The 18,318-nt window shown below is 40.3% G+C and overlaps 1 protein-coding gene across 1 annotated transcript in view; it reads left to right on the top strand.

Annotated features, from left to right (window-relative positions):
* The first annotated feature begins 9,973 nt into the window (after positions 1-9,973).
* The window catches only part of brinp3a.2 (bone morphogenetic protein/retinoic acid inducible neural-specific 3a, tandem duplicate 2), a 57,290-nt gene continuing 48,945 nt past the window's right edge, over positions 9,974-18,318 (top strand). Inside the window, 1 exon segment of the mRNA XM_030727165.1 lies at positions 9,974-10,588. The gene's annotated coding sequence lies outside the window, so the exon portion shown is untranslated.

The raw sequence follows: 18,318 nt of genomic DNA, 5'->3' as shown, positions 1-18,318 counted from the left end.
GCCAAACCATCACCGCTCAGACAGTTTAAGTAGTGGTAGGGGTAAAATATGATTCAGAAGTCTCAAGAACTAGGGTGTCAATTTGTCCTCCAATGCCCAACCAGCTCTCCCTACAGCCACAGAGCTTACAGATTTGGTCTGAAACCAGCTGTAAAATTTAATTTTAATGGTGCGACACCTTTCGCTGAGTCATGTACCCCCCCCCCCCCCCCCACCCCCCATTTTCCCTCTCTGCTTTTCCCAGTGCTGTCACAAAACTGTCTTTCTCTCTGGCTTGTATTATCTCTGTCCAGCAGAGAGCCCATGGATCTATCAGGCCCAGCTGGGAAATACAGATAGTGACAGGGGTAATGTGGACCAGGTCACTTCACATGCCTTAACTTGTCCCCTCTTCAGGGCTCAATCTCTGCAAACTACAGGTTGAGAATTTATCTCTATGACTTCCACTCAGCTTTGTGTCATTTGTTTACTCTTCTAGCCAAAGCAAAATGTTAGATAAGAAGAATGTACTGAAAAGACAGAGAACCACTTTATTTTCCAGCAGTCTTTTTTTTTTTTTCTGGGTTTTTCAATGCCAGAGCAGCCAAATCTTAAAGCAGTGCAGGATAAGATAGATTCATTCTGTCTGCCCAAATATACTGCACCTCAAGAAGCCAGTTACAGTCAAGGGAACCGAATATCTGCTCCCAGAAAGAACTGATGATCAAACACATTATTTTTTTTTCTCATCTCTACAACTGGCCTAAGGCATTGTAGTGGGATAAGTAGATCAATTTCCAGTGCCACATTAGACATGTTATTACAGTGATTCAGTCCTAAATAATGTCTTAAAAGATCGGAAACATTCAAAACAGGAATTTCTGGGAGAGTGAAAATATTTCTGACTAGATAAAACTGGCAAGTTTCTAGAACTTACTTTGACACTTAATAACACAGTCACCAATACGTCATTAAACATACCATTTTATTGATTGCAATTTGAACTATCTTTATCGCTCTCCTCTCACTTTCACTCACACACACACACACACACACACACAAAATCATACACAACCTTGGGGTGCAGTATCTTGCTGATAAGAAAAACGATAACTGAACAACTGACCTTACTATTACTGGATGACCTAATCAACCTACTGAACCATAACCACCCACAAAGCTAAGCTGCTAAAGAATGACTCCAATATTTGTGCAGGCTCTTCCATGGGTTACAATATATATATATATATATATATATATATATATATAAATAAAACAGAATGCCTAATGAACTGAAATATAATATATAAATATCTATATATAATATCTAGTATATATATATATATATATCTATATATATATATATATAATATAGATCTATATACTATATATACTATATATATATATATATATATATATATATATATATATATATATATATATATATATATATATTATATTATATATATATATATATCTGTAAACAGGATATCTTCATATGAACAGGCATCCCCACCTCAGCTCAGCTCAGCTCAGTCCTCCCTCCTCCTGCCAGCGTACTGCGTAAAAAGTGGAAAACACAACAATCAATCCCATGCCAGGGCAGCTGCTCACTGCCTGTCCCCCCTGACACCCCACTCAGAGCCCACTGGCCCACCTCTCCCTGCAGCCATGCCCCAAACCACACCCTGCCTCCACAAATATGTTTTCTGTGATCTATTGTGAATAAAAAATTGGTTTTCAGTTCATTGCATTCTGTTTTATTTACATTTTCCAGAGCATTTTAAAAAAAAACTGTAGATGAGTGAAAATTTATGGTAGTCTATTTTGCCAAAATTTCATAAACTCAAAATGGTACTCAGTAGTTGTGTGGCCCGCATGTACTTGTACAACATGCATGCCTGACAACGTTGGGCATGCTCCTAATGAGACAACAGATGGTGTCCTGGGGATCGCCTCCCAGATCTGGACCGGGAATTCACTGAGCTCCTGGACAGTCTGAGGTGCAACCTGGCAATGTCGGACGGACCGAAACATAATGTCCCAGAGGTGTTTCTATTGGATTTAGGTTAAGTGTGTGTGGGGGCCAGTCAGTGGTATCAGTTTCTTTGTCCTCCAGGAACCGCCTGCATACTTTCACCACACGAGGCCAGATATTGTCATGCACCAGTGGGAACCCAGGACCCACTGCATCACTGAAGGGTCTGACAATAGGTCCAAGGATACCTAATGACAGTCAGGGTGCTGCTACCCCTAGCCTATAGAAGTCTATGTGTCCCTGCAGGACCGTCACTGACCAGCCAATAAATTGGTTATGCTAAACAATGTTACAGGCAGCATAACATTCTCCACGGCTTCTCCAGATCCTTTCAAATCTCTCACATGTGCTCAGGGTGAACCTGCTCTCATCTATGAAAAGCACCTGCCACTTCTGGTTTTCTATGGCAAATGCCAGTTGTGCTCCATGGTATTGGCAGTGAATGCAGGGCCCACTAGAGGACACCAAGCGCCCTGGCCACACTCATGAACTTTGTTTCTGATTGTTTGGTCAGAGACATTCACACCAGTGGCCTGCTGGAGGTCATTTCGTAGGGCTCCAGTCATGTTCATCCTGTTCCTCTTTGCACAAAGGAGCAGATACTGGCCCTGCTAATGGGTTAAGGACCTTCTATGGCCCTGTCCAGCTCTCCAAGAGTAACTGCCTGTCTCCTGGAATCTCCTTCATGCTTTTGAGACCCTGCTGAGAGACACAGCAACGGCAATGGCACGTATTGATGTGCCATCCTGAAGGAGTTGGACTACCTGTGCAACCTCTATAAGGTCCAGATATCGCCTTATGCTACAAGTAGTAACACTGACCCTAGCCAAATGCTAAACTAGTGAAATAAAGCTGGGGAGGGAAAAATGTCAGTGGCCTCCAGCTGTAAAAGCATTCCTGTTTTGGGGGTTGTCTCCAAAACAGAAATTGCCCCTCTAGTGCATTATTTCATTAACACCAAAGCAGCTGAAACAGATTAACAACCCCCTCTGCTGCTTAACTGACCAGATCAATATCTCAGAAGTTTAATTGACTTGATGTTATGCTCTGATTAAAAAGTGTTCCTTTAATATTTTGAGCAGTATATATGGATCTGGGCTGATGTGGATGTAAACTGCAACCTGTGTGGCTGATGGAGGCGTACAACCCTCGGGAATAACTATAGTTGGGGAGATAAATAGATTTGGACATACAAAGCACAGGACATATAAAGCAAAATTTGAAATAAACACATTCTGTCATCTGTTTCAAAATAAAAAAAACAAAAGCTTTAGTCATGACAGGCAGATATTAAAGAGAAACAAATGAAGCATGAGTAACATTTTATTCACAGGATCAATGGATTTAACAGCCAAATTTAGGCAATACTATTTTCTAGAAAATATATCTGGCAAACCATTGATCCATCCATGTTTATTTGAAAATGCTACAAAGAAAACACACACGCATGCATGCACACACACACACACACACACACACACACACACACACACACACACACACACACACACACACACATATATATATATAAAAACAGGAGCTGGATGAAAAAAAAGTACTGTAAACCTTAAAACTAGCCAGTTTTAAGGTTTTTAGATTGTTGACTGCGATTTTAAAAGCCAAAAAACTACATATTCTGATAACATAGCATAAGAGTTGGGGTTAGGGTTGCTTATATGTCACAGCAATCAATGTGGAATCCATAAGATCACCCACTCCAGAGGAGCAAGATTAGTGTTGATAAAGTGACAAATTCTAGACTTCCACTATGGTTCACTTGCTTGAGCTGGCAATCCATATGTCAGAAGGCTGTAGGGCCTGAGTTCAAGTCTGCCCTGCCCCATTTTCTGTGCGTCAACCCCCCGTCTGTACTGCCCCTACCCAATAAAGGGTAAAAACAAAATTCTTTTTTTTTTTAAAGTGCCATCTTCCATGCAGGTCCTCTGACCCACTGGTTTGGATGTGGCTCTAAATTTTGTACACAAAATTCTAGATTTTTAACTCTGGATTGTTAATGATGATGCGACTAAGCAAAACCTGAAGCAGCTACAGAAATTCCAGACTGACGCCACTTTCCTTATCACAGGGTACTTTGATTAGAAACTGTAAATATTTTAACATGGGCTTATTAATTTTAATGTGGGCATCATGCAGTGCAGACACTGTGCCGCTGTCCTACAGTATGAAGGAAAATGTAAATATTAGGTCTACCTCTTTCAGCAAACAGTGTATTATGGGAGTGTGGGTTAAAAACGTAATTGGGGCATCAGTACTTCAGAGGGATCTGTTATTGCTGGGACATTATGCAAAGTTTTTGCCGAGGGTCATGTTTTCCAGTGCTTTCTCTTTAAAAGTTGAACCACATCTTTGAAAAGCTTTTTTTTTTTTTTTTTTTTTTTTTTTTTTTTTACCGCTTGACTCGGCTTGATAATGTATCACTTTATTGGTAGCACTGATTCCTGGATATTTAAGTTCTCCAAATATGCACAAGATCTCCTAAGACCTCATGTTTATCATTTATTTTCATCTATCTCAAAATACAGACTCAGCTGCAGTCTGTTTATATGTGCCTGTGTGAAATAAAACCAGCTGCTCTAGTGAAGCCTCACCTGAGCTTCTCAGTGTGAGAATAGCCTTTTGACTTAACCTTCAAGCACTGAGGTAGAGGCATGGTACATTCCATCTCATGTGTGGAGACAAATTGTGTATTTGTTCAGTTCTGTCACTGCACACACACCACCCCCAACAAGTAATAGTGTTGATATGAATTCCCTTGTACTGAGACAAGCGCTGACTGTTGTATTGAAAAGAGGGGGCTGTGTACTTCGTGATGGCCATGGGGGAGTTTTTCGCTTTCATCAACGAGGTCAACCTCTCAGCAAGAGCTTGTTGCTGCCTAGTAGTTTATCTGCAATACATCACGGGTGATGGATGGGTAATGGAGAAGCCATAGCTTTCTCATTCATAGCACTATATCATTTCAGATAAATCTTCAAGCTATCTGTTCATTGGGTTTTGGTGATATCCTCCATGGCAGAATAGTCCTGGTAGAAAGGCACACGGCTCTATCCATATCTCTCAATTTTTCCAAATATCTTTCTTGAAATCTCTGCATTGCTCAAAAAAAAAAAAAAAAAAAAAAACTACACATGGATCCAGCTGTGCTGCAGATCATAATTACTGTTTTTGATTCTCAATATTTTACAGTTTTTATTATACTTGTTAGAAAAGAATATTTTAGAGCAGAAGCATTGGGAAGCAGTGGGAGTTCTTTGTTTATTACAGCTCTGTCGTGTTGTATAATGATTGGCTTAGGAGGTGTTGTTCAGTTTAGTAGCTAACTTAAGGGCACTCTGGGTGTAGTTGATTTTTTTTTTTTTTGAGTTTCTCCAGATATTTGTTCATGCAACCTTTTTCACAAGTTTACTTCTTTAGCAGTGGGCTGGAAATACAATTTACATTTCCAGTTATGAAAAAAAAAAAAAAACACTTTGCTAAAGTCTGCAGTGTTTCTAGTTGGTGGCTGTTAGAATAGAGTACTATCTGTATGAGATCATGAATGTGATCTATGTTTACTAAAGGAAAGAGAAAGCAGCTTACCTTCCGCCACAGCCTTATCAATCCCACAATCCACCTGAATTAGCAGCCACAAAGTTCAGCGCTGCCGCTGCCTTACTGTGATAAATATCTCGAATGAGAACACAGATCACTATCATAGTGTTGCTGTTCACAAGGTTATCTCACCTTCATTATACTACCTCTGGTATCAGGTTAATTTCTCATCTCACAGGGGTCACCAATAACCCTTATGCTGGCCATTACACAAAGTGTTGTTGACTGCAAAATTTTGGAAAATGGTTAGGATATGATGAGAGGTTAGCCCCCTACAGCCTCATTAAGATTTTTAGCTTTTGCACTTACAAAGAAGAGGAGTGAGTAGGGTTGTTTTGGAGATTTCATTTTTGCTCAATAAAAGGTAAATAATAATGACTGCTACGTGCCTTCTTAAAAAGGCTGGAGGAAACGCGACAGTTTTCCCTTTTGTGAAGAGACGAAATGTTAAATATTCTCTCTGAGCAGTTTTAAAAGTTCCGTCTGTTCACAAACCTTTTGTCCTGGGTTTACAGAGATAAGCACATACCATAATAAACAGGGTATGATACTGCTGGCACTGGCTTATATTCTAATACCGAATCTGTAGTGTTGCAATAGATAGAAGGTAACACGAGATAGCTTGGGGTAATCTGTATGAAGTATGAGGTATATTCATCCCCTGCACCAAATAATCCTAGCTGTTTTAAATATAGAATAGATAACTGCTGCTCTGGTGGTATTCTGGGGGAGATGATAGACGGTGAAATGGAGCCAAAATGAATGGGCTCTTAGTTGAACAGGCCTAAATTCATTTCACAGACCCAGTGGAATGGAGTTATCTGAATCAACTGTCCTCCATGGCTGCCTGAGGGATATTGGAGACTGCTAAGGTCAAATTACAAGCGGGGGTTTCGGCTTGTGTGTGACTGTGGAGAAATTACCTCAAGAGTTTGCAGGAGCCTGACAGGAGCCTGACAGTCAGCGAGTCTGCTACGCTAAGATACACTAAGACAAAAAAGAAAAACGTCCCATTGTGTATTGAAGTCACTATTGACATCAAATGTAAAATCAAACAAGCATGCAGCCGAATCTAAAGGTTATGTCTCTGATTCAGGAATGACTAAGCACTGACATGGATGCGAACCCCTTTTTGAACAGATCGCTGGCATTAAAAGATGAAGAATGACAGCGAAAAAGGCCAAATATCACACTCCTCTTCCTGCTGGAGGGACATCATCCAGACAGCCGCAGAGCTCGAATGAAATGTGACGCTCTCCAGACACCTCCAGGTCCTCTAATGAGACTGTGCTTAAGGTGTAAATTAGTTACACAGTCTTGCTCATCACAGACAGTGGAGCAGCAAATCCATTGGGTTGCTCCAACTCCACCAGCCATGATGGAGATCCATTTCATGAACATCACTCATTAATATGCTAATGGAAGTCATTAATGCTTGAGAGCGGAATTAATAGAATTATAGTACTTGGTGGGTCACAACCAAGAAGAGCAAGAGGGAAGGCACTTTGTTTCCAATAGGAGCCATTTCCATGAAGAAAAGTATTTCAGGTGAGTTTTACAAAAATCAGCAGATACATTTTGTATTTATCACTTACAGAAACAAAATTTCTTATCCAACCCAAGTAGCAAGTGACTTGTGCACTTGTGGTTTGTGTGTCAGCTTTGGTGAGTGAGCAGAAGCAGAGAATTTCTAGCAGCAGCCTCCTGATAGCAGTCACCTTTGACCGCTGCAATCACCTGCTTCTTATACACATGTGCAGGCTTTTCTTGTGGTTTAACTGTGCTTCTAATGTGTGGTTATTATTTGGAAACAGTCACCATCAAGGGATTGCGTCCTGCCTTAAATCCTAAATTGACCAACCAGCATGCATTAGTAGAATGGTAGTTTGGGCAAAACTGGGTTCTCTGTAAGTAAAATTAAAGGATATATGTGATGCTTTAGTTTTGGACATATTATCGATATTGTTTCTGTGAAAACTAAACATTTTTTAGTTGCAGCTAACTTCCGTACAATAGGATTAGTAGAAAAATGAATGGCTCTCCTAAATTAAATCTAGAAATCAATGGGTGACATCATCGTGTATGCATCCATCTTTTACTGAATATACAGTTTATGTTATGCAAGATACACCGAAGGCCCAAGGCACCCCTGTGTTCACATCTACGTACAATGGCTCCTCTGTCGTGTGACCTGCTGTAAGTCTGTTTGGTCATATGATGCCTGCATTTTTTTCCCCCTTTTAGCTTCACTAGCTTAAAATTTGCCTCCCTTGCCTTATCTGACCCTTTCACAGGTCTAACAAATGAACTTGGTGCTTCTGACTCACTATCAGCATTCTTTTGAATTCAGCCATGTCTCTTTCACAGTGGATATTTGGTTTTCAGCTGCTTCTTCAGCTTGCTTATTAGCATTAGCCAACCTCTCCTGACTGGTGATGCACTCAGACTGAAGGCCAACCAGGGTTAAACAGCCAGCTTTTCCCCCAAATATTCTTTTTCCTTTAGTTGGTGGTTAGTTGTGTTTTGCACCCCAGCTGACCAGAAGCACTGAGGTTTTCAGAAGACAAATTTGAAATATTAAAATTGACTCTTTATTGGAACATAAATACTTACGAAGTACTGATACAGTAAATAAACTGCATTCATTGCTTTTTGTGGAGCTGTATAATACAATAATTGACAAGTGCACTGCTGGATTTCAACCAAGCATTCAAAGTTTTGCCATCTAAAAGTTAAACTTCCATGATCCCGAGAGCTCAAAAGACTGTGGTTATGCTGCACCAAGGTCAGCACCCCACCCACAGGTTTATCACCAGCAACAACCATGGAGCTGGAATCCTTTAATATGAATGACAAATGAGTTAGGATGGGAACAACACTGTCATCTTTCTACTGCAGCATACAGATGGATGAATGCACTTAAGGAAATGGTTACATTAATGGCATTTTTCTAACAAGTTGTCACATTTTGCTGCACCGGCCTGATCGGAATTGACAGTTGGGAATATAAAAACTGAGTCTGTGTCACGCTGAATCTGCCACAAATCTCTGCTGGGACGCGACATAAATCAACTTCAGAACCACGGACAGCTCCAGCACGGCACGGCATACTAAATGGACGCTGGAACACACGGGGAACTGGGTTAATTAGTACCACACCGAGGCTACTGTGCCTGTAGAATTCCAAGCCCTCATTGCTTTCACAGATTAATTTCTGCTGTTTCTGGGTAGATTTAGGTTCCAGTAGAATTATGAATTGAGGACTGGCCCAGGGACACCACGCACATCAAACTGTATATGTTACAGTCACATTATCATTGTTAATCAGTACATGATATTTGGAATTATACTTCAGTATCTGATAATTAATGTTCACGGTAAGTATTCAGAATTCACTTTTAGGAACGCTCACTCGGGAACATGACTGGGGGACTGACATTGCATTTCAGATGTAATTCGGACACAATGCACTATTTTCCGCTAACATGCATATTAATTATTTCTGTAACGCAGTAAGAGCCAATAAAAAAGAAACGGAATCCGCCTCCCCGACCAATTCAAATCTTGCACGCTCTGGCGCCGCTTTTGATCAATGCAATCTGAAATGAAATCAGGTGCCTGGGCATACAGTTGAACAGCGTTGATCCCTGTTGCTATAATGTGTGCTGTCATAGTCATTATGAAAATGCCAGCATCCATTCACTCACTCGGTGGCTGTATCTCTGCTGCATAGTGATTTTTAAAATGTTTTTTATTTTATTTTATTTTTTAGCAGACCTGCCTTTGCAGTGCCACTTAATGACTCATGGTTCATGCATAGGCAGGATTAGGAATTATGCTCAACACCTTCTCCTCCTCTAACTAATGTGACAGCTCAGACGCATAAGGACTTAGATGTTGACGTCCCCTCTGGAGAGGCTTTTTTGGAGTTAGGAGAGGACCAGCCAAGCAGTTATGAGGGATATTCAGTGACTTCCAACACTCATGTCTTTAGAAATAACTGCAGCATTAAAAAAAACTATATTGGGGCATAAAGTTAATGACAAGAATGCCATTTCGCGCAGACCAGAGCTTTTCATTTAAAGTGAATGGAAGAGAAAGGCGCCTGTTATTATTCTCGCCACGTCGGCTACCTTAGTCTACCCTCCTTTGGCAGCTATTACAGAGGGCTACTTGTGTCTTAAACATGTGACTAAGTGAGAGAGGGGCACAGGGGAGAGCTGAGGCGCCCATGCCTGTTATCTGCTGAGCGCCTATACCTACAGTTTCTACAGGATCTGTGTCCTGCGCTCCTCCACACGGCGATGCAGAGTAGGCGGGTCAAGTAGGGGGGAAAAAAAATCCGCGCTGGGGCAGAATTCGCAACGGGATATTTAACAATCTTCGTGGGGTGGCAGGTAGCCGCATTCCGTCGCATCTGTCCGACGCTGGACCCCGCCGTTTTCTGGTAACTGCGCTAAGCTATCCTTTTAATCTTCTGAACGTTAGCTCCTCTGCGCTCCTAGCGTCTATCTCCTCCTCCTCCTCTTTCTCCTCTTCCTCTCTCCTCCTCCTACTCGTTTCTCCGATTGACTACATCTCCTGCTGGATGATTTCATTTTGTAAAGTCATTATCCCCAGAAAGGTCAGAGCCTCTGCTTCCAGGAACGTTGAATTAACTCTGGGATAAGCCGACTGTCAACCCCAAGCGCACCCCCGACTGCTTTTCTCAAAGTTTCTCACTGGTGTAGAACCGTCCATCGGATTTGTCCGGAGCAGCTTTACCTCTTGTCGGATCCCTGATTTTTTTTTTCTTTTTTTCTGGAGTGCTGTTTTTTTTTCCCCCCCGGTGGAGTTGCAGTTGAACCCTGACAAACTGTGAAATGAGTTTCTCCACAATTTGGGCAGCTGAGAGCCACCGAGATTCAGCGAGAGTATGGGAAATACTGAGTTAAACTTTCTCCGCCGTCCTAAACCGCGGTGAGTTCTTGCAGTTCAGCTTTATTTGCCGAATTTGTGTGAGTGTAAAGTAGAATTCCGATCACTCAAAAACAGCCTACCTGTGGATAGTTCTTTTTTCCGCGCATACATCCCGGCATTATGTTTGAGCTGAATAGCACTTTGCATCTGCTGTGCTGTGACATCTGTAAATTTCTCTTTGTTGCTTGACCACAGTGCAAGCAGAAACTCTCACGGAAACCGCACACACGCACGCGCACGCCTTCACGAATACAATCTCCCACTTGTACATGCACATGAGCTACTGTACTGTATCTACAGGCGCTTTCAGGAACGCATACACAATATTGCTTTTCATGCCTTGTCAGTTTATACATGAGCGCAATCAGACTCATCTCCTCCTTCTTTCTCATTGCCTGCCCCCCCACCCCACATACACACACACACACACACACACACATCTACCTACCCCTCCTTCACCCACACTGCCACTCTTTATCTGCCTTAACAACAAACATCTCTAATCTATATTCCTTAGGGGTGTATTGGCATTCGCTCCTGTAGAGGATCAGATCTCTTACGCTGATGTGTGGACAGAGCACGATTCGCCAAGCTCCCAGCTTTGCTCTCAGGCTGGGAGAGTAAATAAATAAATAAAAAATAGTCCCACTGATTTCATAATTATAAATTTCACCCTCAAGCCTCACCCTCAAAAAAAAAAAAAAAAAAGGCACATGAGTCAAAGGCAGCCTTATGGGATCAGTGGAGGCTGCGATAATGAGCCAAATGCCCTCCAAGAAAACAAATAACATTTAAAATGCAATCACAGTGGCCCAAGGGCAGGCTGGCATAGGTGCTATTTGCAGTATTTTAAATGTAACTTTATATGAAAACCCCACACCAGTGGCAGGAAGGTTGTTTTGTTGCAATGCTTTATGATAGGGAAAAAATAAAAAAATAAAAATCAGTGAATCACTGCTGTAATTCTCATTGCCACTTGCCAGTGTTAGGCACAAGTGCCAAAGCCTCGGACTGTTTATAGGGCCACAACAGGGCCACTGTTCAGCAGTGTCCTCATCTATCCTGGGAGACTGGTGAACCCAACCGTGTCCAGGCCTGAAAGGCACACTGTCTCCTCCTATGAAAAGAGAGATTTCTCTCCTTGTATCGGTCATCTGAACAACAAAACAGGATAGAGCTCAAAACATTGTCAGATTCTACTTTTTTTCCTCACTGGTGAGATGCCAATCCAGCACATCTATTGTTTGTAAGTCTAATTTTCTGTTTTAGTGTCTGTTTGCTTGTCAGTCATTGTGCTGATGACAGGACCATCTGTCTGAGATTGACGTGTACTTGAGATGAAGCAAATCAAGCTTGAAGAGAACTTTTACAGGACAACTGTGACTGAGTAGGGAGCCATCTATAGGCTTTTAGGCTGAGGCTAACAGGAGGCACTACATGCGCGAGAGGGCTCCTTGTTCTTACAGTTTGGTGTTGGGTGACTGATAGGGCTGGATGCAGCTTCATTTGTAGGTGTGATAGCTGAATAGAAAAGGATGTGGAGGGAGGAAATGAAAAGAGAACAGCAAAGGCCACTCTAAGCGCAACAAGAAGGCTTGAAATCCCTGTGGGGTAAATTGAGTTAGTGCAATGCAAAATAGGTCTCTGTTGCTAACTTCAGGTAGATGGATGGGTGAAGTTTTGGAGGGAAGTCTGCTAACAAGTGCTCAACTTGTGGAATCCTCACTGCGTGAAGTATAATTGATCATAATTGGTATTTTATTGGAAGTTGGAGTTTGAATTAGGACACAATGACACAAAGAAGTCAAAAAAAAGAAAGTAAAGAAGAAATGAGAAGAAGAAAAAGATTGCCCATCTAGGTTTAGGTGGTATTTTGAGGGTCGAGTTTTGCCGGGATCTACTCAATATCTACAGCCCATTAATTTATGATAATGAGCAAACTGACAAGTTTTACTTCAGACAGAGAAGAGCCGCTGCAAGGAGAAGAGGGAAAAGTGGGATAGATGAGAAGATGAGAGAAAAGCTAAAGAGGAGAAAATCAAAAAAAAAGTCTCATTGAGGGATTTGGGACTGACTTGGGCGTTAAAGTAGAATCTCTCAGATTAAGACCGACTGGGGCATTAAGCCAAAAATCTCTCTCTGAGGCAGCTGTTAATTGAATGTTGAGTCTGAGATTCTGTAGGAGCGCACAAACGCATGGACACAAGACTGCTTTTAGAGCAAAACCGTATTCTTAAGGAGAAATGTACAATATTTTACATAATGCTTTACAGATCACGTGCAGACTGCTTGTCATTAAAACAGGCAGGCGTTAGGCTGTCACCCTGAAGAAAACTATGCACTGACAAAGATGTGTTATAAAGATGTGTTATTAACCACATCGCTGTTTTGAGAAATCATAACTTGCCTTAAAACACTGTTGTGAGCTTGCCTTTAAATTTTCACCTATCTTACTTATTCTATAGGGGAAGATAGGTGAAAATATATTGCAGTGAAACATCTATTACCATTTACAGATATTCAAAGAGCCAGTATTACAGTTTAAGACCCCCCACCCCCCTCCACACACACACACAAACGAAAGAAAAAGAAAAAAAAAGCCCAGAGTGAATACTGAGAGAGGAATGTCCGCCTTTAATTTAAGAGCAACCTTTGTGTCTGTGTGTACAAGGCCACCAGCAGAAGAGGCCTATTTGTGTTCTCCAGTGATTTATAGAAGCTTCCTCTCTGTATGTTCTTGGCCACTCAGTTATATGCAGCCATATAAATGCTAGAAAGTGAGAAGTTTACAGTCTGAGGAGCAATCATTAAGGCGACTTTTCCCCTGTTTGCTTTCAACTGAACTTTTATGTATGGCACCTTATAATGATTTACAATATCCTCCCAGATTAATCCTCCCAGATTTTAACTCATTAAAACCTGCAACCTGCTTTACCCACTATTGATTGAACGAGACTATTGATCTCATATTGCTGCCACAGCCACCACAAAGACAAGACATACACGTCTACTGTACACTGCCTGAGAAACGCTCACATTTTCTGCCTGCGCTAACATAATTATATTGATAGTCAACACTCAAAAAATCAAAGTTTGCTATGGATTGCTTTAGAGAAGCTTGAAGTGTTGCGGGCTAACTTTCTTTGCATAATGATGTGAAATGTTGATGTCAGTGTGTGAGCTGACTGGGCTCACTGCTATCCATCTTTCATAATGAATTGTCACTGTAGTAAATGAACAGGGCTGGGGGTGCTGTTTTTGTTATCAGTTTATTGCTTCCTCCAGCCAAATTTTCCATTCTGCTTTTGCGAGAGGAAGGATTTGTCGGACTGATCTATTTCCACGTTGGCCTAGAAGATGTCTGCTGTCGAGTCTCTCCGCCTTAATAAGCCACTGTCTCATTTTGTAAAAAGATTAAATTGGATTTTTTTTCTGTTTCTTTTCTTTTTTTCTTTTTTTACAAAGACATAGAGTCTTATGTGACACATGCCTATGCTGTTAAATAGAACTACAAACTGTGTCACTATAAAGTCCCACATTCGTGGGGCTGCTTTATTGGTTTATGTGCTGCCTGACTCCACTGTTGCACAGTTGCATTCATTCCACGTGGAGAACAAAGAATTTTGGTTTTGTTTCTGCTGTGTGACAGCAGCATCCACACTGAGCAAATAGATCGTTAGTACATAGTATAATCCCTTCCCTATACTGAACTCTAATGTTTTGTTTGGGGGTCTAGATACTCCAGTCCCTCTTAGAGATAGAAAATAAAACATACTTAGCCTTTTTTTTTTAAAAAAACTTAATACTTACTGAGTTTTAGAAATGTGAGAACTGCTATTTAGTGAGATTACATTTGAGCTTATGAAAACATCCGCCTGGTTTCTTGTGTTTCACATCTTCATGACTTAGATGTGTGCTCTATTTTTTTGTTTCATATTGCTTACTCTGTAGTTCCAGTTCATAATTCTTAAATAAACTTGTTGTAGTTTGTGACCTCTGTGACTTTGTGACTTGACTTTCAAGTGACCAAATGGGTTCATGTATGAACTCAGCTGTCTATGTATACATTTTTGGTTATTGTATTGTTTTGTTATATTGTTTGTTATTGTTATAATTGTAAATGTTTCCTACAGTGAATTTGTCATAAATCTACATCCAAGAAGCTTTGAAGTAACGAGGAATGTAGATGAGCTTAGCTATGATGGCACTGCGTTTTGTTGAAATTTTGTTATACTCTGGTGTTAAAACTATGTTAGCGTACTGTAAATTCAAGTTTTTTGTGTTGAATTCCTTTTTTACAGAAAATGATTCAAAACCATAATTATTGCATTAGAATGTTTATAGATTAAACTGTATAGGTATGATAATCAGAGCCATTAATAGAGTTGTGTAAAATATAATGGGGTCATAAATGACCCCACTCTATCATTTTATTTGCTAAAACAGTCTGTCTGCTTTAGGGTTAAAAATACATTAATATACAGTAGCCAATATGATTACAGCAGCACCAGCCCATTTAAATATGAAAAGTAAATAAGTTCCTTTTTTTTTCTATGATTAGACTGAAATGTATTTGCATACAAAGAGGATTAGAAGAGATAAAGAAAACCACAGAAAATCGCAAAGTCTGATAGCTTTACAGGGATAAGATGAATTTAAAAGAGGAGTTTAATGTAAAACATGAAATTAGGGCCCATTGCATTCACTTATTAAATCACAATTCAGAATGGGAGAGCATCATGGTGGGTTTTTTTTAGCATTCCATCATTAAATTGGATCAACAACATCTCCAGAAGTCTCGCAAGTAAATTTGGGAGTCCACAGAAAAACACCTACACAGCACAGTTTGTGCAGAAAAACACTCACCCACCCACCCACACTGCCTATACACTTCCATTGACCTTCCCTTCAGCAGCCTAGCATTGCTATTCATGTATTATTGCTTTGGGTTTTCATGTCTAATGCTTTTAAATGCATGTTTGTAGATCATTAAATATGTGTGTTCATCACTGTGCATGTAAGCACTTTCATAGTGACATTTTTTTTTTTTTTTGTCTTTGATGTCTTTTTCCCAGGACACCGTGGGAGCTCATCCTTTTTATTTGTTTGTAAGACAGCCGGATGAGTGCAACTGGCAGTCATATTATAATTTCACAAAGGCTGTGTTTTACCCGTGGCGCTGGTATGAGAGGCATTGTTGACAGTTGTAGAAGGGAAGATAACTAGGTTAATTAGGGCCAAAAACCTCATTAGTCAGCATGGAGGGGAAGATGTAAAGTTTATCAGTTCCTGTTTCCCTACTTTGAGGATGGTTTCAGGGTTGGCTTGCAGACAAGTTACAAAGTGGATCCTGTTGAAGAAATTCTAATGAAATGTTTTAATCAAATCCTCCCCCCTGCAAAGCGCATGCCTTCCCTCCATCTCTTTTCTACTATTGTTTTCCTTCAAATGTGTTCAAAGTGTGAGATATCACAAAAAGAGACTCATTTCAATTTGCATATTTACTGTGCCAAGAAAGAGGATCTGTTCTGGTGTGTGTGTGCGTTCCAGTCACGGATATGGGGACACTTTGCAAGACACAATAGACATACATACATTTACACACACATACACACACAGCTCAGGTAGGTGACCATTACAGCTCTGGCATCCTTCAATAAGTGAGCAGATGTTCAGGGCCTGGAAGCTCAGTTTTGTCCCAGTCTCCAATGAGAGCGGCTGCTGAAATTCTCAAGAAAGATTAGGCTTGGGAGTTCCCTTGTCTCATCAAGCTTACTGTATCCTCCAAAAGATGGGGTGAGAGTCAAGATCCAGCATTGCAGTCAGTAGCCAGGCCTACATCTCTGGAGGAAACATGTAATTCTGGCTGTTGCACAAAGTTACTGGAGGAGCTGCAGCGCAGCCTGAAAGACGTGCTCCAAAGAAATGTGTGCAGACAGATCCATCTATTCATCCCAAATGGAGCAGATTGGTAGGCAAGATGAAATAAATGAGCTGTTTAGAATGTTCTGTTTAGCAAAATCAATTGAGATATTAACTCAAAGTGGCAACACTGCTAATTTTGCTAATTTAGCTCAAGAAGTCTGTGAATCAATCACTTGCGCTGAATAATGTCGAGGATATCGGCAATCATGGCTTCCATGAAATGATTTCTTTGACTGAATGAGGAATTTGCAAACATTTTTTTTTATCCCAAGGCTGCTGATTTGTAAGATTCTACAGCTGTACCATCTGAGGACATTAAAAATAATAGCTTTTATTGAAGGTTCAAATGTTTTCTTGGCAAAAAAGAAAAAATAAAGAGAGCTGTCATTTTCACACAGATGTTCCAAATAGCTGGAGGAAATGCACTGTGCACGTCATACCTTTAATGTAACCACCAGTAGTTCTTGTGATGAAAAATGCCTTTGACTCAGTGTCTCATCTTTTCATTGACTTTTTTGCCTCAGGGAAGAACATTTTGAGAGATGAGTAAGTTATGGACATGTGCTTTATTTTTGCTTGACTGCTGCTCAAACAAAAAAAAAAAAAAAAAAACAATCAACACTGTTTTCCAATCTGATGTTATTTTCTGAGAATAACGGTAATTCTGTAATTGTGACATGCTGCACATCCTGCAGAGTGTCTTTATTGGAGTTGAGATACTAGTCCAGATACCAGATAATAGTCAAAGCAGGAACATCTAACAGAAATCCACAATAATACACATGCAGTTTATAACGGATGATGCACCTACATTAGAAGTGTTAGGCACTGAAATAACTGATTTGAATCTGCAAAATCATTCAGATGACTAAATGGTTCTATTTTCTCGACAATTTGAAGTCAGTAATTGATTGTTAGAAGCTTAAAGGCAAGGCACACATTCAGAAAATAAAAATATCCAAACAGCAAATTAGATATTTGCTGACTGGATATCTAAGAGAAAACCCTACAGCAATACTGGATAAAACCTGCGACACACTTTATAGGGTTTTTTTTTTTTTTTTTTTCTGTGCCATCCAACTGCTATCAAGCTAATGGTTAATAGTGTCGTGGCTCAGGCAAACGTATGTATGCAGCGACAGAAAGAGAGATTGAGAGAGATTTAGGCAGAAATAGAGAGAGACAGTGGAGAGTTTATTTCCCATTTCCACCATTAAGAGAAAGTAATGTATGTATATACCAGCCAGAGCACACAAAATCACATTTAGCGAGCCTTTCTTTATCAGTATTAAGTCATAAAAATCTCCTGGTTCTTCCCCTCTTCATAGCTTTTTTTTTTTTTTTTTGTCAGTTTGCCTTTAATAAGACTGATAAGATACATTATCAAACCTAATGGTTGTACCTTATGTGTAAAAAGAAAAAAAGCATGGTTTAAACTTAGCCCTGTTCCTGACTCATTTTCATCGCCACCATATGATGAAGGCTGAGGATCCTGATCACTCAATAACATATGTTATCCCTGTTTGTTCATTTATAGGATGCAAGGCATAGGTCTTTTTTAGTGCTCCACATACATACTGTACCCTGTCATATATTTTGGTAATTGTTGCCAATGTCGTTGGATAGACAATATAAATTTTTTATGTTACCCAGTGCTACAGTAAATGCAGTTAATGCAGTGAAGTAAAGATGTGGAGTTTGGGGTGCTAGATGGTGGGGTGGTAGCTGAACCCCACGATACATTCAGTGTCAGTTTTTACAGAACCATCATGTGACTACCTGAATTCTAACATTAAGAAAGAAAA

The sequence above is a fragment of the Archocentrus centrarchus genome, chromosome 4 (genome assembly GCF_007364275.1).
Source record: "Archocentrus centrarchus isolate MPI-CPG fArcCen1 chromosome 4, fArcCen1, whole genome shotgun sequence".
In the NCBI taxonomy this organism is placed as follows: domain Eukaryota; kingdom Metazoa; phylum Chordata; class Actinopteri; order Cichliformes; family Cichlidae; genus Archocentrus; species Archocentrus centrarchus.
Note: the sequence above shows the minus strand (reverse complement) of the source record. Positions and strands in the feature narration are given on the sequence as shown.